The 21,038-nt window shown below is 30.4% G+C and overlaps 1 long non-coding RNA gene and 6 other non-coding genes across 7 annotated transcripts in view; all 7 read left to right on the top strand.

Annotated features, from left to right (window-relative positions):
• The window catches only part of LOC148227284 (uncharacterized), an 89,672-nt gene that overhangs the window by 51,594 nt on the left and 17,040 nt on the right, over positions 1-21,038 (top strand). The window lies entirely within an intron of this gene.
• TRNAS-AGA (transfer RNA serine (anticodon AGA)) lies at positions 7,118-7,199 on the top strand. Its single transcript has one exon. It is a non-coding gene; the product is annotated as a tRNA-Ser (tRNA).
• TRNAS-AGA (transfer RNA serine (anticodon AGA)) lies at positions 7,401-7,482 on the top strand. The gene has a single exon. It is a non-coding gene; the product is annotated as a tRNA-Ser (tRNA).
• TRNAS-AGA (transfer RNA serine (anticodon AGA)) lies at positions 13,970-14,051 on the top strand. The gene has a single exon. It is a non-coding gene; the product is annotated as a tRNA-Ser (tRNA).
• Positions 14,166-14,247, top strand: TRNAS-AGA (transfer RNA serine (anticodon AGA)). The gene has a single exon. It is a non-coding gene; the product is annotated as a tRNA-Ser (tRNA).
• On the top strand, positions 19,511-19,592 carry TRNAS-AGA (transfer RNA serine (anticodon AGA)). The gene has a single exon. It is a non-coding gene; the product is annotated as a tRNA-Ser (tRNA).
• On the top strand, positions 19,781-19,862 carry TRNAS-AGA (transfer RNA serine (anticodon AGA)). The gene has a single exon. It is a non-coding gene; the product is annotated as a tRNA-Ser (tRNA).

Raw genomic sequence — 21,038 nt, 5'->3', positions numbered from 1 at the left:
CTAATAAAAAATTTACATTATTTATATTATATTTTAAATACCGTATAAACTAAACATATTTAAAAAAAATATTTTTTTTAGAATTTTATGATTTTTATACATATATTGATAAGTGTTTTACAATTTAAATCGATAAAATCAATTTCGTAGTTCGTTCTCAAGCGCGCCGGGGAAATACCATTACCGGTATTCCCCGGAATTTCTTATATGTGACAGTTCTTCTGTCATCGGTCAAGCGCGCGCCGGGATACAGCTTAGTGCGATTAAATAAACAGTGAAATATGTTATAATCACAGCATTTTTCTTAAAAAATTACAATTGTAGATGATTCAAAGTGATTTACCATTGGAATTATAGACTATATCGAAACTAAAAATTATGAGTGTGCCAGTAAGTGTTTGGTTATATAAATACTATATCACGGTTATTCTAACAAAATTACTATTGACTTTCTAGGATCTAATATTAAAAGACAAACAGCAGTGATTTGGCAATTGAAGATATACATGCCAAAGTTAATTACACATATTACAATGGTAGTAATAATGAAAAATCTCACATTAGTGTAAACAAAAAGTTACTTTTTACCCAATATATAGTATCGTTTACAGTCAATTTTCAGAATCAATGAGAGATCTAATAACATTTACGTATGGCAAACAATTAATGTATGACATATTGCGACTATTTTGAAGAAGATGAAGATATGTCAATCTACGTGTTTAATCCTCTACAGTACATCAATTTTGTTCTTCAGTTGTCGGTTAAATTTAATTTATGGATTATATTAGTAGTAATAATGTGTTCAATGTTTACTCTTATTGTTTTTTAATTACTTTTCAGAAGCAATGATGGAACAATTTGATGACCTATATGGCTACAACGTAGAATTGGTATATATAAACAAAGAGTGAAACTTCTCATGTTGAAGTCACTGTCAGCAAGTATTATCTTTTTATAAAGAACATACTACATAAACTTGATGTAACTGAATATCTTGAATTTGGCTATTCCGAAAGAGGAATGATGGCACAGAACAAAAATTGAACATATTTTGCCACATCGAAATTAAAAATAACCCACTCTTAGATATTTTGGCTATCGATTATTCCAGGTTTGCGATCACATATTTATAATCATTGTAAAATGTCGTTATTAGATAACATCCAAGGAACTACACATTTATAAGCTGTCGATCAAATCGACGCTGTCGTCCACTGCGACAGCGCCAATTTGATCAACATTAACTTTCAATCCTCATACATACTAAGGATATATTACACGTTCACGTTTAAAATTGTGCATTAAATCGGAAGCAATGATAATGTTTATGTAATATAAAAGGAGAAATTCACATTTCGGCCCCGGAGCCCGGCGACGGAAATTCAAAATTTGAATATTTCATTACGAAGCTTGTTTTATGATTGTTTATCTAATTTAATCAATGTATTATTCTAATCCTCAACACATTATGTATATATTTAATTTTCATAGTCATGACACACCTAGTTAAGTTGCAATCCGATTATTTATAAAAGGAAAAACTCACTTTTCGGCCTCGGAGCCCGTCGCCGGGAATTCAAAATTTAAAGATTTCATTACAAAGATTGTTTATCTAGTTTAATCAATGTATTCTTCTAATCCTCAACACACTATGTATACAGTCATAACACACCTAGTTAATTTGCAATTCGATTATTTATATTCAGTCAAATGACGAATTAATGAAAATTATTGTCGCGTAGCAAAATTTTATTATTATTAAATAAAAATGTTGTCACGGTACTGTCTATTTGAATTTTAATGCTTATTTTTCATTGGTCGAAACTATTCGTATATTTGAATGCTTATTTTTGATTGGTCGAAACAACAGAACGCATTACCGGCGGCTCGAAAATCAATCGGAGCAAATTCAATTTTTATTTTTATTATGATTTATTATTATAATTCCTTTGTTTACGTGTATTGTTACACACCGTTCATACAAAGCGATACGATTTACAGAGTAGATGATTGAACGGAGAATGTTTCATTTAAAGTTGTGCGCGTCCGGAAGCGGCTTAGAACAATTATATATAAGATTCTCAATTTATTATTTGCCTTTTCTGTTAGGTATGTCAGATAATCAAAATCGTTAGTTGTCAGATCTACAGTCAACTAGTTAGGTTGCCATTTTTTTTGGGTAAATTTTTTGTCTGTCTTTGTTATGTCGTGCATTTGTTCGTTATTTCATTGTTTTGGATCTTATGTTAAGGTCATTATGTATAAAATCATTAAAAACATACCAGGAAGCGTCGACTATCATTCGCAAAACATTATTTTTTAATTTCCAATTGATGGCGATAGTGCATAGGCACTACCCCATTGTTAAATCCCGAATGTCCATACTGGTTTTATTAATAATTTGTACTGTCGAAACGTCAGACGCTTACATTCAAGTAAGATCGCAATGGCATATCTCGCGATAAAAATGTAATATATATATATATATATATACATTTTTTGCGCTAATAGCTAACTGCACTTGAACATTGGCAAACTAAGGAGGTAAATTATTGTCGTAATGGATTTTTAAATAGATAAATATATCTAGCATTACTAAACATGTTTAATATATTAATATACAAATTCGTATAATATAATTATTCACACAACATAGCGTTTCATATAATTATATGAATTTGTTATAATTAAGGTGAAGTGATGAGGTATGATATTATATTACAGCATATAATAACATCTATGTCTATTATATTAAATTGCTATCCAAATATAGAGACGATTATTATTAAACACTCTCGACACATCGCAGATTATGGCATTTCTTCTTCCTCCTCTAATTTTTATAAAAAGCTCTTTTATGATATTGCCTAAAATGACCTAAAATTTATGTTTTTAGCATTGAGTGTGGTTAAATATGAGTAAGATTGAACATATGTAAAATATGATGAAGTTTTACTATACTCAAAAAAGTCCAAAACGCATATTTTTCCGTAGTCTGCTTCGTATAATATCCAAGTCATCTCGAAGGTCGTGCTGAACTCTTAAGTTATAAGTAACTGGTGAACTCTACATCGTCCAACGGCCTGATTGAAAAGCGTCTGTGATTTTGGCCAGCTAAAGCTCGTCATTGCAAAGTTTATTCTAGGCGATGCTTCTGGATTAAGTTCCAAAAGAAAATATATTTCCAAAAGAAAATAATATATTTGCTTGGAATTAACACAAGAGATTTACATACAACTATTTTGGAGACTTATGCAAATTTTCCTCCTTTATTTTTTATGATTGCTCAACAAAAAATATCTATGATAAAGACCATATCTTAAATCAACTCAATTTTATTTCTCGTGAAATAACAAATTGGAATTATAACTTGAGTTTATTCGAAATATTACTGAAGTAAAAAAATCCACCACTTCTGTAATTTTAAGATTCTAATAGGGTAACTGTTGCAATATTGTATGGTTTTGCAGACCAAAGTTTTGCTTAAACAAATTTTTACTAAATAATATGTGATAGCAAAGAGAGCCTTTTCAATTTAATGTAATTTACGCCAATAAATATTTGCGAATTTATGTTTTAGTCAGCATACAAATTTAAGTTTTAAATTTATAAGATTTTAAACATATCATTCGTTTATTAATTCGTATTACTGTCTGGACATTTCATTATATTATTACGACACCATTAATTTAATTGAAGTTTTTTATGCGTGACATACTTTATTTTATATTACTGTATTACTGTTTGTTTACATTAAAACAATTAAGAGTCACCTCGAAGTTAAGGTCAATATCACGAGGCTTATTTCTCATTCGGGTACCTCGCTTATTTTCATCTTCTCTGTCGTTAATTATAAAATCTAATTTTAACTAATTCTTTTGCAAAATTTTGAATTTAAAATATTAGCTTTATTTGTATATTTGATTTTATATTTTTCATATATATATTTGAATTTTTCAATTACATTTGAGAACATCTTTCGTCTTAAGTTCTGGGTAAATACACTAGTTGCATATATGTTTGATAAAATTATAGAAGTATTTTTTAAAGTAATATGAGCGACTCTGACGGATTTACCTTAAGTATTAATTATCGATATTGATAATTATGTTTTTTTACCTATACATTTTTTTTTCTTAATATATGTGAGAGTGTCAACGGTTTCGCGTACGTATGAAAACAATATTATTCTACCTCACGTAGGGTATTAAGAGAGGGAGGCAGAGAGGAAAATGAGCAATAGTGGCGCCTGGGGCGGACCAGGGAGCAAACCGTGGAGCGCCAGCAACAACTGCGAACAATTGCCCAGAACTTTGTCCTGCTTACAACGCGACGAGGCAGTAGCACCAAACCATTGACACGACTACAGCGAAAAATAACCGCAACCACCAGGAGTCGAATATGCGGGTGTGCACAGAAATGTGCTAATTTTCTATGCACGTTCTGACCCAGTTGCCTCTCAACAATACTCTTGTGTTTCCAACGCTCGTGTATGAGAACACAGGACAATTAGGATATAATGCAAATTTTAACACTTCCTTGTTATTTCTACACGTAAGTTTAATTAATAAAACATATTAATGTTTTCAATGGTTGTCGATGTCTGAACGTTCTCGTATTACAATCTTCGAGCGGTCTGAAAAGCTTTTGAGTGGTTCGTTCTTAGCGAACATTTGTATATGTTATGCCGCGAGAAAAACCGTACAAAACCCATTTACTCTTTGGGATAAACAATTTGCACGACTCGATATACAGACGTACCAAAATTAAGATTTATGTTCATATAAATAAGTTCATATTAAAAATTATTAGGTCGTTGTAACACAAGCAAATAAAAATATATAAGAAAGAACTTTGAGAATTTGTTGTAAAATAGAATGAATACTAACAAAGGATTAAATATTTTCAATGAATTTTCTTTGTGATTTTTACCATTTGAATTTTCTATTTTGCAGTTTTGGGTTTTAAGGCCGACAGGTATGTCTTTGCAGCCAAAATAGACACAGAAAAAATCCGGTCACAGTTTATTGTTAACTTGTACAGTTTACCAAAATGATATAGTGTCGAATGGAAAATATTTTGTGTACTGAGCATAAAATAATTTGGAGAAAAGATGATCCGCTGAGGTCTTTTGTGTTTGTTGTTGTTTGTTTTTGGTCTCATATTGATTAGTCGTCTCAAATTGCTTGATCAGCTTCCGACGTGACTAAATGCCAGATCTTTTATATTTTTCCTGTAAGTCGGTTTTGGCGAATTACAGATGCAAAAATTGGTTGACCAATTGCATCGCTTGCATATTTTACCAACGAAATATGCTCACGCCTTGAATAAGTGACACTGCAAGATAAACACATTTCGAGGTTGTTAATTAAAGGATTAGAAAACAATAGTGGTTTTTACCCAGTATTACATTTTTCATGCACAAAAGGGTAGTTTTTCTAGTCATTACGACACGGGACTGCTAATAATGTGCATGTTCAATTCTATAATTATTGAAGATTTTACCTCCCTGTTAGAATCCACCCGTTAAGCACCATAAAAAAACCTTTTTTGTGCGTGAAGAATGCAATAGACTATGTGTCTCTTAAGGCGTAAACATATTTTGTTGGTCGAATACGCAAGTGATGCAATTGACCAACCAATTTCTGCATCTATAATTCGTCAGAGACATTTCGAATCGATAGAATAAAAGATCTGACACTTTGTCACTTCATCGGATGATCACACATATTAAGAGTAGACGACCAACTAAAACGAGACGGCAGACATCTAGACCGAGACTGAGAACTAACAACAGCAAACACTAGAGAACTTATCGGATCATTCTTAGCGCTTAGTTCACAAACTATTTATAACTCGACACTATTTCATTTTGTTGTGGTAAATTGTATAACTTAACTAAATATTTCGTTGTGGTAAATAGTATAACTTAACTAAATATATTGTCCGGCGTCTATTTTGGCTGCAAGGTGACACCTCTTTGGCCTCAAAACCCGAAATATGTATAAAAAACTTTGCCAGGATTTAGAGTATCTAAAGCATAATATAAAATTATGTCCCCGCCGAATAATTTTGAAAGAAAAGAATTTAAAAAATTACATTGCAATATTTTCTGAAGAAAATTTTTTTTTTAAAAAAAAAAAACAAATGTACTTACTGCTAATATTGACCACCTATGTTTAGTGAAGTAAGTTCCGTAGACTATTTGGGTAAACATATGTCTGAAAAAAGATATACATGTACAAATAGTAGAAAGAATTTCGTGTATACAATACCTGCTTTTGTTTTCATTTCGCCAGCCATCCCTATCATGAAAAGGGGCTGATAGACCGCACCGACATGGTCATAACTCTGTTTCTGTTACATAACATAATTACTGGGAACAGCTAGGTACCGTTAGATTTGATGGTATTTTTCCCGTAGGTAGAATGGGCCAATAATTCGGCATTCTGAGACTAAAATACTACTTTGCTATTTTACCCCGATAAAACTACTTGGATTAATCCCCTACAATAAGCATTATTTTATTTTTCGCTTTTGCTTTCAAGCAATATGGGCATCGGAGATATCAATTTTAAAAATAAGATGTACAGATTTAATAAAAAATATTTTTGGCACTAGTAGTATTTATTTTTGTAATGGATTTTTTTGGAAAACATTGCCATTACAAAATAAAATGCAATTTTTGCCCCAATACCGGTATAACCGGTATTGGTACTACCAGTATTGCAATTCCTAGATACTAACTATGATTATGTGAATTATTCAGTACATTAATTGCGTATACACACAATATTAATAGATATCTAGTTTTTTTTTTACTAAAATAAAAATCAAAACTGACATAAAAAAAATCTAGAATGCTTAGCATTGATTGCGATGGTTGCATTTTAATTAAGAACCCATTTTCTAAAATATTTTTATTATGTACTTTTTTAAATTCTTAAAAAATCACCTAATCACTTCTATTATAATTTTTCTGTTAAATTTTATGGTATTAAATATTATCATGCATGGCACCAGCTGAGCAAATATACCGGTTAAAAATGTAGAGCAAACGTTTGTTCTACTTTTACTTTCTCTCGTTCGCGAGAGTGCCAACATTCGACAAGAAGCAGTCGTGGCCGAGCGGTTAAGGCGTCTGACTAGAAATCAGATTCCCTCTGGGAGCGTAGGTTCGAATCCTACCGACTGCGAAATTATTTTTTTAAATTTTACTTTTAATAATGACTAATCGTTAATCAGAATCTAATCTAATATTAAATGCAGATCAATATTCCATTTTTTAAATTTGTTTATTTGTTTTTATTTATATAATTATTCAAAAATGGTTGTCGAACACTGCTCAATAGTCAATTAAATTAATCTGAATACAAAACTAATTTTTCCGATAAGAAGCAGTCGTGGCCGAGCGGTTAAGGCGTCTGACTAGAAATCAGATTCCCTCTGGGAGCGTAGGTTCGAATCCTACCGACTGCGACAGTATTTTATTTTTTTATTTGATTAAATTATTGAAATTTTAATATTAATTTATATTTTCGGAATTTTCGAGCACGTAATCATCTAGATTCAGTATTTTTCTTGTGTGTGAAATTTTTGTGTTCACAGTTTTCGTGAGCGTAAGAATCTGTGTTAAAAAATTTTATTTTCGCATTTTTCGTATGCGCAATTTGCCAATAGCCTCTTAACACATTACGGACCGTTCTAACGTTTTAAGCGATAGCGAAACTTTGCAGTCAGTTCATTCACACGTTTTTATAAATTAAGTACAATGTAATTTTAGCTTGAAAAAATATCTTGAAACAAAATAAAGATTTAAACCAACTAGTTGTCGGTACCTCACTATCGTGAGGTACCGCAGCTATGGAGTGTATGTGGATACCGGGCCCTCAACTTTTTGTGTTTTCAACTTTACTTTTGACTTGTTCTGATTTTTTAAAATATGTTTTTAGTATTTTATTGTAGATATTAAATATTTTATAACTATTCCCAACATAGTGAATTATAAATGGGATAAAAGGCATTTTTACATGTTTTCTTTTTGCATTTTTATTAGATATTCACCGGTAAGGTTAGTTCAGTTATTAATTTAAGGCTCGTATTTTTTGGGTCAGAATTTTAATACGGTTGAGGTTAAAATTTATATTAAATTGATAAAATTGAAATTAAACTATCTTTAATTTATATTAAATAGTAAGAATTATTGACAGTTGAACAGTTGTTTTCTTTGCTGCTCAGTGTTGCCATATAGTGAATTTCTAATCCAGGGCAAAAGCAATAAAATCGTGCTATCGCGGTGAAAACGCTCGATTATCAATCGTTTATGTTTAGACTTTTTATAACAATACTACGAGTGAGAATCGAATAAAGCACATATAAACCAAATTTTTCTCAATAGGAGAGCGCAAAATAAATTATCCCTTCTCAGAAGTCATAAATCTACGGCAAAAGCAATAAAATCTTGCCGTCGCAGTAGCAGTGGGAACACTCGTTACTAGGGATTCCAATCCCGGGCCAAAATTTTGATCCCGGGATTTCGGTATTGCAATTAGTCGATCCCGGGATCCCGGGACCAGTCCCGGGATAATTTTCATGTTATTTTATCGATAAAAATAATTTAAAATGAATAATACAAAATTTTTTCCACTGTTTTTTATAACGTACAATGTAAATATAAAGTACGTATAATTTTAGTCTTGGACTTAAAATAGAAAATAATATAATAAAAATAAAAAAGGGAAGGTCTTATTTATTTATTTGAGAAGATAAAAAATGAACTTTTGACAATGTATGTACATTCATAGACACAATTAATGGAAAACAATATTTTGGAAAAAACTCACAAAGTAACATCAAAGCATCAAGCGTTTCATCATTTAGCCTTGATCTGATTTTGGTTCCTAAGTAGCCTGCAGCTGAAAAAGCACGTTCAGACTCACAGCCTCAAAGATTCACAGATGACACGTGCAACTCGCGCAAGTTTGTATACGAAATATAACGATTTTGTCAATAATAATTCGATTGTGCTTGATAAATCAATCAATCCAAAAAATTCGGGATTATGTTTTATAATCCCGGGACTCATCGGGTATTGAAAATCGTTCGGGATCCCGGGATCCCGGGATTGGAATCCCTACTCGTTACGGATCGTTCCCACTGCGACACAATTTTATTGTTTTTGGCGTAAATTTTTGCTTTCTAAGAAGTGATAATTGTTTTTGCGCTCTCCTATTGACCTAAACTCGGTTTGAAAATACTTTGATAAGCCCTCTTATATTCTATTAAAAGACAATAATACTATCGGTAAGGATAGCTATCATATTTTTCAAACATAGTATATCGAAATTGAGAAAAAATGTGTAGCAATATGTGAAATGCAATGTCTGTCTGTACTTATTCTTCCGTTTATTTTCCCCTGAGAGATGAGTTGGCTTAGTTTGTATTTTGAACTTAACCTAACGAAAGTTCTAAAACAAGAATTAGTTTTAGAGCTTTTATTAGGTTAGGTTTGGGTTTGAACAGCAAAAAGACGTTTCGTAACTGTCATATTGAGTTTCATTGACATTTTAGAACAACATTTGATTTCACTAGCGCTTATCAGATAAATTATATTTTCGCTAGTAGAAATATATATCTATTGGTTAAAATGTATTTGCATTTTACTAGTGAATATATAACTTTACCAAAAAATACACATTCACTATAATACGTACATACATACATCATATGTAAATAAATAATGATAAGTATGTAAATATATATATTACTGCATATAAAAAAGTTAAAATCATATAATTTTTCTAGTACCTGCCAGATAATTTATATTGTCACTGCTAAAAAATATTTATCTATTGGTGAAAATGTATTGCGGTATGATTTTGCTGACGGAGACATATTTTAAAAAATATTTTCGGGATAGATTCGAGACTGTTAATCACAGACATGTGTAATTTTTGGGAAGAAAATTTCCACAAAAATAGTGAAACTAAGTGTTTTTGGAAAGCTTAAATAAAAATATTGAATACAATAGCTTAGAAAACTAAAAAACGTGTTATAATCTTACATATAATTGTTCTAAGTAATAGTAATTATATCAATAAATAATTAGTTTGAATCTATCCCGGGCGAAGCCAGGTAATATATCTAGTTGTATATAAATGATATTCCTAATGCGTAATATAATTTTTAAACTAAAACAGAGAGTACATACATAAGTATGTACTCTCTGTTAATGTTTTTAACTAGTTGTACATTAATAAAAAAACTTTATTAAATTATAGCAAATGCTAAATATTAGGTGAAAGTAAATTTATTAATATAAATATAATCTTCAATGTATAAACCTAAATAAATAATTTCTGCTTTGTTATTGAGTTAATATTAAATTCACCTATATATCATTTAATTATGATTTGTTCTCTATCAACATAAAATGAAAAATATATAATACTTATCTTACGCTTAGGAGATTTATTATCATTTAAAATGTTATTATTCAGAAACATAACCAGACGAAATTTATATTATTTGCTCTAATAATAATCTTAGTAATTTATTACATGAATAAAATCTATAATAATATTGAAACATTAAGCATTTTATAAAATGTCTATATTGCTATATAAATTTTCCCCTTCAGCAAATTAAGTTTGAAGCGTCGAGACACCGTTAACGTTTACGTTCCAAACAGTAAATCGAATCAGTGTCGAAAATTAGTCTTCGTCGGTTCATATCCTGGTGCACATACATATTGCCTTTCGGCGGTGCAAATCTGTCAACTAACCGGCGATTATCCAAGGGGTGACCCTGGTTAACTAGTATCTCTGAGATTTCGAGATACATACTATGCGCAAAACTTAATAAAACAATATTAGTTTTGTTGTAATATGCTGTAAGTAAATGTTATCTTATTATTGGCTCAACTGCCTCTCTTAACTTATATTTAGTGTTTCCCCTTTGTAATTCTATAGTACGGTTTTCTTATCTGGGATCGAGGGTTGACCGTGGCGGTATCATGTTTCGGAGTAAATTTAGGCTTGGTAACGACGTTTTAAATTTAATTTTTGCACCACAGGTGAGGCATTTTACTAATATAAAGTACAATTTGTAAGGGTTGTTAAATTTTAAAATATAATAAATATTAAAGCAGTTGTTTATTTGTTTACATTATCTATATTATGAGGGATATTCAAAAAGTAACGATACAAAGCTAATATAAAGCAAATAAATTGCTATTACATACACTCATGATACATTAACTTATTTAGACATAGAACAATGCTAAACCTCTTGACAGTGTACTAAATCGTTGCGGTTAAAAACCCTGATTAACAAATGTATGTATGTTCTAAAATATCGGAAGAAAAATTTTAAAATATAGTATTTACCTTTGAAAAACTGTAAAAAATATTAGAAGGTCTCGCAGTATTTTTAGCGCTATATCTATTTATAAAAGATTTCTTGAATTTCATACTTTTAACTAAACTTTTCAATTTCCCACTAATGTAAATAAAAGTTACCCGAGATAATACGAGAGTATCAACAATTATCAGTATATACAAATCTACCATAAAAAGCTTTTCATTAAAAACATAAATTTACCTTTACATTATATTTAATGCATGCTTATCATTAAAAAAGATCACTTGGATCTCACGCGATTTCAATTAAAAACACAAAATAAATTAACCAAATTGTGTTTCACTCACGACAATCTACGATCCATCAACTAATGGGGCTAATCGCACATATTTAAAGAAATTTAAATTTTAAAAGGTACAGGCTTATAAATATCCTGTAATAAATACTTAATGTATTTATAACAAGATTTAATTTTTTTGTCTTATTAAAAGACAATTTTTTTACTCAAGATCAATACCTGCTAGCATTTCGCAAGATAATATAAAATAATTATATCAGCATGATAAAGCAGTGGCATTAGTTGGTGACTAATACATGAAAGACCTAGGTTTGAGACCCATTTAGATCCTAGTGTTTTTAAATCTCGATCGTGTCTGGAGAATCGGATTTATTGAATATTATATATTTTAATTTTTGATTGCTTATTAGAGATTAAGTTCTCTAAGATTTTTCTAATGTAATCATTATCATAATCATTATTGGCCTGAGAACCCCAGATGGTCTTCGCTTCTTTTGAAAATGATCTCTATCTTCTCCGGTACTGCGCTAGTTCTTTCAGTTGTTGGCTCCGGTTGCATCATTTGTCACATAGTCCAACCACCGAAGCTTTTATCTATAGGCTGATCTTCAGCCATCAAACTTATTATCCGGTTTAAAAATTGAAACAAAATTAAAAAAAATTGGTTTATTTTTTATTTTTTTGCAATTTAAATCCACCTACGATTTTCATATGGTTGAGGGAGGCTTTATATTATTAGATAATATTTTATATGTTGCATTTATTAATGTTCAAAACTCGAAGAATCGTTCACTGACATCATCCCTCCGCAAGCTTCTCCACTGCCGCTAGGAAAAAATATCTCGTCATTTATCGTCTGTCGCAACATATGTAAATATATTGTAATAAGCTAGATTTTACTAAGAAGCGTCTCACTGGTTACGAAGTCACACCCTTAGGGTTCTCAAACATTAAAGTGGTGGACCCCGACTTGATACAAACACGCATAGTTAAAATCCCAAAAAGAGATACCTTAAAATATTATTAATTTATATCATTTAGAGGGCATATTTTAATATAGCCCAATATTTTTATTATTTTTGCCAATGTGTTGCAAATCTCTATCTACACGACTTTTTTAGCATCTCTACTAGGGATTCCAATCCCGGGATCCCGAATCCCGAGTTCCCGGGATCCCGAACGATTTTCAATACCCGATGAGTCCCGGGATTATAAAACATAATCCCGATTTTTTCGGATTGGTTGATCATCAAGCACAATCGAATTATTATTGACAACATCGTTATATTTCGTGTACAAACTTGCGCGAGTTGCACATGTCATCTGTGAATCTTTGAGGCTGTGAGTCTGAACGTGCTTTTTCAGCAGCAGGCTGCTTAGGAACCAAAATCAGATCAAGGCTAAATGATAAAACACTTGATGCTTTGATGTTACTTCGTGAGTTTTATTCAAAATAATGTTTTCAATTAATTGTGTCTATGAATGTACATAGGTATGTGCATACATTGTCAAAAGTTCATTTTTTTCTTCTCAAATAAATATATAAGACCTTCCCTTTTTTATTTTTATTATATTATTTTCTATTTTAAGTCCAAGACTAAAATTATACGTACTTTATACATTGTACGTTATAAAAAACAGATGTAAAAATATATTGTATTATTCATTTTAAATTATTTTTATCGATAAAATAACATGAAAATTATCCCGGGACTGGTCCCGGGATCCCGGGATCGACTAATTGCAATACCAAAATCCCGGGATCAAAATTTTGGCCCGGGATTGGAATCCCTAATCTCTACAGAAAGGTTGTCTGTACCGGGTTACTTATTATTTTGAGACGCATTAACACTTTGTTTTTTCATTCATATTCATTACCAATCAAGATATGTGTTTGTGTCTCTTCGGAGTAGTAATTGTATTGTTCTGAGTTCCTCTCTCCATCATTTAACAGGTCATCGAAATTCTCCATCAATCTATTTAAGATCTTTGGTTATTCAGTTATGATGGTTCATATATCGCTGGGTTCTACGCTGTGTGCCAGAAAATAGAGTTAGTATGAAAGTAATATAGCATTTAGTTTATCAAGTGCATTAAGGTTTGTTCTGAAGGAAAATTAATTATACATTTCATTATTTTTGTATCTTTACTTTCTGGATATTTCTCGTATAAATTCTGAAAAAATTATGTTATTGCTTATTAACAGTAATACAAATATTGGTTTAACACACATGTTTTATGACGTATGGTAATATTATAATGTCACACTTTCTACTGCTGTTTAATAAGGTCATATTACAGTAACAAGCAGTCGTGGCCGAGCGGTTAAGGCGTCTGACTAGAAATCAGATTCCCTCTGGGAGCGTAGGTTCGAATCCTACCGACTGCGACATTTTTTTTATCACTTTCCTCTTAGAATGACTAATCTAATATTTGATCGGTAAACAATGAATTAAATAGGCTTTCTTGCAAATAGTTTATTCATCAAATTTTCTGATAAGAAGCAGTCGTGGCCGAGTGGTTAAGGCGTCTGACTAGAAATCAGATTCCCTCTGGGAGCGTAGGTTCGAATCCTACCGACTGCGACTATTTTTAAGACTTTATTTTGAAGAATGACTTGACTTCTACATCACATGTAAGCAACTTCTGGCCTGCGGACGTGTGGAGTTTGGATCATACCAAAAGTCGTTCAGTTACTTAAAAATCTTGAACGAATCGGTGTTGATTCGAGGTATTTTTTTATAGTACCAAGATAAATAATATCGCCAATAGACACCATGTCATATTCATATGCACTCACTGCACTTAGATACGTGTAGGGAGAAACGGAACCTTGGTTTATTCTTGTTGATTTTATACAAAAATATTTTATCATCTGGATTTGTCAGTTCGTTGCTTGCCAAAGCGTCGTGAAGAAGTATATTCAAGTTGTTCTGTGACCATGATTTATTAAGTGCATAAGAACAGAATATCGCTTATACATTTTAAAAAAATATCGGGAGCTATGTCAAAAAAAAGGAGACGTAGAACTTGTTAATTTCAAGACAAAGAAGAAAATTATAAATAATAATAAACGTTTAAAATATTGATTTTAAAATTTATAAAATAACCCTCCTTACTTGAAAAATAGACAATTTTTTATTGTGTGGCCAAATTTTCATCCCTAATGTGGCCCGACATTAAGAAGATTTGCCAAACCCCTGGTTTTAATCCTACCATCTGTGACAAAATTAAATTAATTTTAAATTTTAGTATGAAATAAATATCTATTTATATTAATATAAGAGTTCAAATTTAGAATATTTAATGAAGCATATTATACATTTTTTTTCATACATTTGAGATAATGTTTTATTTTAATTTAATAAATTTAATTGAGAATTCGTTATTTTAATGTGTTTTTCTAATTTATTTACAAATAAAAGCTTCTTTAAAGATATTTTTATTTCGTAAGCGTCCATTTGACAACGGTATCATTAAGTTTCGCCAAAAGCATTCCGCTCGTAGTTTCGTCGCGTATTTCGTTTTATCCCAAACAACACCGAGTCTGTAATCAACAGCTAACCCGGTAAAATATATAATCAACTGAAATTGTTGTTTATTCTTATTTCCTTTTATTTCGTCTGCGCACAATCTCGTGAGAATTGTGCGAGTTTTCTTTTTTGGTCGTTTCAAATAAATTACGAACATTGTCGTCGTTAATGTACGTTTCCACGGTTCAACGTTGATAATTTTAAAATATTTTTTATTTGTAAAATAAATGTATACGTAAATAATTAGTTTAATTATATTCAATTAATTTATTTATTTAAAATAAATTACGACTATTGAGAACTTAATGTACAATATGTCACGATTGTGTGAAAAAAACAATAAATACAAAAAAACATAATATATAGTGTGAAAAATAAAAAAAACATACAATATTCAAATGTACTGATACAAATCGGGCATTAAATGATTCAATATGCATTTTGTATTATGGTGGTCCGTTTAGTTACAGTCTTTATTTATAATATGCTTTATTTATATAACCCCCTCATCCGAAAGTTACCATTGTGATCGATTATGATTTAATTTCAAATAAATTTTAATCCCATATTATATTAAGTTATGAATTGTTAGAATTAACGATTTTTTAATCTGATTTACTTTTTAAATTATTACGCATAAATTTATGATAAATTCAATTTTCAATCCTTTTGAATTTAATCTGAGATTATGAAAAATCGCAAATCAGCGCAAAGCGCGTCATGAAACTTCTAATGAATAAAAAGAGTCGTCGTTAGTCTCAGTCACTCAATCGCTCTATATCCACGTGTGTACCCTAAAATCTCGTTTAATCCCGTTTCAGCCGAAAAATACCCTTCTGCCGTGTAACTCGGTTAATCCGCGAACCCGGTTAGGGTTGGAAAAAATGGAATTTCACGTTGCGCCCGCCGGAATCTAATTAAAGTTTACGTAATTAAGCGCTTTCGCTCTGAAAATGAAAATTGAAACAAATTCGCTTAACTCCCGTCGCAATTCAGGGAATGACGATTCAATTTCCAAATTCAGCAATCAAAATTTTTATACTTCGCTTCGACGATGGCGTTTGATCGACTGCGATCGGGCGCCTTGAATGCCAATCGTGCTTAATTTAAGGCTTGTTCTGAATTTTATGGTTCAAATGAGATATAAGATAGATAAAAGATTTTTTTTATATTTATATTCAAAATTATTTGAGATAGCATTGTTGACCTTTAACATTTGTAAGTCGCTGAATATATTCTAAATCAGATTTCTCAATACTTTTCATAATTTTTTAGATAAATTTTATGTTTTAAAACTAAAATAATTATTCTAAGTTGGTCTTCTCGATAAAAAAATTGTAGTTTCCTACATAGTACATGATTAAAATTATACAGTAAATTATTGTGGATATTTTTATATTGTTCAAAAACAGATAACTGGATGATCGATGAAGGGGACAAACTTCAATAGGATGATAATTTTTAATAATGGACGTGAATAATCAAAAGACCAGAACGGATCGATCTGCTTTGATTGATTAAGGAGCGTCGAGCTACGAAGGCATTTCGAGCTCCCGTATTTATACTCGATTCATAAAAAATTGGTCAATAACAGCTGATACTACTTTACATTTTTTATATTTTGAAAAACGATAAAGATATAAAACTTCTATGGAATATTAAAAAAAAATAGATTTAAGTTTGCCAACAGTCAAATTTTATAATTAAACTCTGAAAAGTCCCCATACATTTTTGCGATCTGCCGATTTTTACGCAGATTTTTTTTATTATCTGATTATTAATATAGTTCTTAGATTAACAAAGTAAAGATAAGGCCAATGCAAATACTCTCAACTATTATTAAAAGCTTTCAAAAAAGCATACATATTTTCAAACAACTGGCACGGACCCACCCTTTGTATGCAGCAGTTGTTAAATATTTTTGTAAATTTAATAATTAACAGAAAAAGGCTTTATGAAATACTTTTTAAAAAATTATAATTTTCAATTTGGCATTTCTATCGAGAAATTCTCGAGAGAAACACTAATTTAGCTTTATTGCGATTAAATCAAAAATAAATAATAATTATTTTTTTAAATATTATATGAATTTATAAATATTAAAAAAAAAAGCAACACACTATTAGCTAGTGAATATAAGTTTAAAAGTATAGCATAGAAGTTAATGGTTTATTAATTCCATGTTTGAATAGCCGTTTTTTTATATTGGCACGCAAACGGCTCATGGTTTATTATTACACGCGATTATGTAAACAGAGAGCTCTTTGCAAATATCTACGCTGTTTTTTTATATTAATCTTGAGTAAACAGTAAAAAAATGTTTTAACAAATGAAAATTTACTTTAATGTACCCTCATCTATTTACGTGTATAATAAACGAAATGAGCGCAAAGTAACCGCAGCAGAGCTCGCAAAGTATAATTTTTATAAATTAATTAAATCGTTAGGGATGAATACCGAATTTATTGGATGGTTATTTGAACAATTAAGGGTCAGTATCTTAATGAAAATTAGTATTAGATCATTTTTTTTCTTATTATATACATTATGATTTTTTTCAGTTATGTATGTATTTTTATAAAATAACATTTTAAACAAAATACTTTGCAAATATAAATATTTGAATATTTTAGATACAAATTCATACTAAATATCTTTGGTGCAATATAACCTCGGATTGCAAGTATTTAGGTTTACAAGTGTTTTACAATATTGACAAAATTTCAAATCAATTTTGACTTGATCAACGTGCGATGTCTTGTAATATTAGCAGTACTTCGAAGCAACTGAATAAATAAATCTTACCGTTAGAGACTTTAAAAAAAAGTATTTCCACCTCGTGAGTTGCCTCAAGATCATCAATGCAGCTTGGAGTTACTAAATTTTGCTCGGAGAAAACTGTGTGACGGGTTTGCTCATGAACATGAAAACGATATTCAAGAATTGTTGAAGAAACATGGACTAATAAATCTGCATCGCGAGCAACATCAAGAGGCTATAAAGGAGGAAGAGAAAGAGGCTGAAAAACCCCTCACTTTGAATAAAATTAGGGATATCTGTAAAATATGGGAAACAGTGCAAAATTTCATGAAAAAGCACGATTTCGTTAATATGCAATTAATTTTTATTACTTTATAAATTCAAGCATATGTTACCAATAATTATGCAAAAGCTCATTATCAGCGCTTTAGTAAACTTTTAAGCACGTAAAAGGATATATTTTCGCGTACGCGCAAAATATAAACACATTAACCAGGAAAACTTTATATTAACCCTTAAGTTAACCCAAAACACTTACTTTTAAACGTATAATTATTATAGTATTAATTTTAAATAATAAATATGATACTTATCTGACTAAAGAAATAGTCTGAAAACTAAACTGCAGCAATTTCAATAGTATCAGTTTGTCAACAAGTAATTAATTAGCGCTAACTAGTATTTGCTGTGTTTTATTCAATATTTTATCCCAAGCAAATTTTATATTTTTTTACTAGTGACATTTTGAATGTTTCAAAATGCAAGCATTTTTTTTAACTTTGACTTGTTATACGAGCAATGTCTCGACATACGAGTGGGAAAATAAACTTAATCATTAATTTGGGTAGTATGCATTTACCATTATAATTACCATTAATCTCTGTCACGGAACAAATCAAGGCACCACTGTACTTTGTATTTGCACTAATAAAAAAATCATTAAAAATAATTCATAGTGCAAAAATTTAAAACCATAAAATTGTTTATCAAATATTTTTTCATTCATCTAATGAATAGTCTGATCTTTCTACCATTAAATTTTTATTAAAAAATAAAGTGACAGCTTCGATGATTTTGTTACCTTTAGGTGCAAAACAATTAGTAAAGAATTCAAAACTTAATTTTATTAAAAATGTTGATTATAATGAGGTGTGTCTTACTCGACATAGCTTTAATTCATAAAGTAGATTCGTGTTCTGAATATCACATATTAATTACAACAGTTTGTTGTAAGATCTACAACAAAGATAAACGAAATCTCAACACCGCAGTATAAAAAAGATTCGTCCTTGTCTCCTGTTTTTAACTGACAAGCATCGCAAAACGAAAATCTTCGTCACCTACATACTATGTTTTAATTGTGGATTATAATGACAAGTTTCCATCATGATTTCTGCAGCAAGTATAAAAAAAATCTATTTATACAGAAAAAAATATTTCACAATTTATTGAACAGTAATCAAATATTGGTTTTTCGCACATGTTTTATGACGTATAATACTATCCAATACCACACTTTTTACTACCTTTTATTCATGTTTTATTGTAATAATAAGCAGTCGTGGCCGAGCGGTTAAGGCGTCTGACTAGAAATCAGATTCCCTCTGGGAGCGTAGGTTCGAATCCTACCGACTGCGACAGTTTTTTTTATCACTTTTCTCTTAGAATGACTCATCTTCTATTTGATCAGTAGACAATGTATTGATTAGGCTTTTTTGAAAATTGTTTATTTTTTATTTATTTGATTAGTGTAAAATGGTTGTCGAGCACTAATCATAAGACAAGCTTATCAACTTGCACAAAAATACAAATTTTCTGATAAGAAGCAGTCGTGGCCGAGCGGTTAAGGCGTCTGACTAGAAATCAGATTCCCTCTGGGAGCGTAGGTTCGAATCCTACCGACTGCGAGATTATTTTTGTATTATTTTTTAAAAATATTTATGGAATTTCAACCGAATTTTAAATACGGAAAATTCATCAGATTTTCGCTGTAAAATATGCCTCTACAAAGAGACGCTTTGAGTAGCATCGCAGATGAATGAAAAATATAAATTGTTATGAAACGTGTACGCTTCGTGGTATAATGCGACATTGTTGCGTGGAGTGTTTGGAAAGGATCAGGCCGCAGAACCTGTGAGAAAATCTCTAAAGGTTCCAGGAAGTGATTTTAATAGCCTCGGCCAGATTATGTTTTTTATTATTCTTTTCAGAATCAAAGGTATGTAATGGACTTTTTTATGAGCGCACGTCGCGTCGTATTCCCAAGAATAAGCACATATACTATAAACATGAGTTGACCATAATACTTTAGTTTAAAATGCGTCCTTGGGAAGCTGGAGAATTAGGTTTAATTATATAAAAATATCGTAATAAACATTCTACCATACAAACATAAATATATTGTGATGAGGAAAAAGTTTTAACGTGTTCTGTGTAATATACTTAATATTTTAATCAATCGTTTTGATTGTGTTAACCTTTATTCAAGTATAAATATTCTATATATGTTTATTATTAGAAGCTTTAATTGCAAAAATGTTATTTTGACATACATTTTATTAGTAAGATCTTCTTTTTAAACTTCGATTCTTAAGCATAAATAATATGTTCCTCGAGTGTCTAGTTTATCTGACATTTATCCCAATTGCTTTTATTTTTTTTAATTAATATTTATTAATTTAATCTTTACTTGGTCTAAAAGTGATTCTGAGATATTTAGTAAAAATTTATTTAGTTAAAATGTTCCTACCAATATTGTAGAAATAATCTGATGGCAATCGGAGTCGAAAAAATGACGAATATGGCACTTTCTGACTAGCTTCGTAGCCCTTCAAAATCAATTTAAGCCCTGAAGAACTTCAACTTCTCAAAGCCCGATTTAAGATCTGTGATGGTCAGTACCTTTTTTGTCAGCAACATTTTGTAAACCGTCCAGTATTTATATCAAAGTTCATCACTTTGGGCATTGACTGAGCAGCGCATTTAGTGTTCATTATTTAAAATAATATTTGAGAGCAATATTAATTTGGTATGTAAAACTTTCGTGATTATTGCAATGACAGTAAATCATAAAACGCTCTCGA

This window comes from Plectrocnemia conspersa, unplaced genomic scaffold (genome assembly GCF_051122295.1).
Source record: "Plectrocnemia conspersa isolate PC_06_02 unplaced genomic scaffold, ASM5112229v1 ptg000013l, whole genome shotgun sequence".
Taxonomy (NCBI): Eukaryota; Metazoa; Arthropoda; class Insecta; order Trichoptera; family Polycentropodidae; genus Plectrocnemia; species Plectrocnemia conspersa.
The sequence above is the reverse complement of the archived record's forward strand: the minus strand, read 5'-3'. Positions and strand labels throughout refer to the sequence as shown.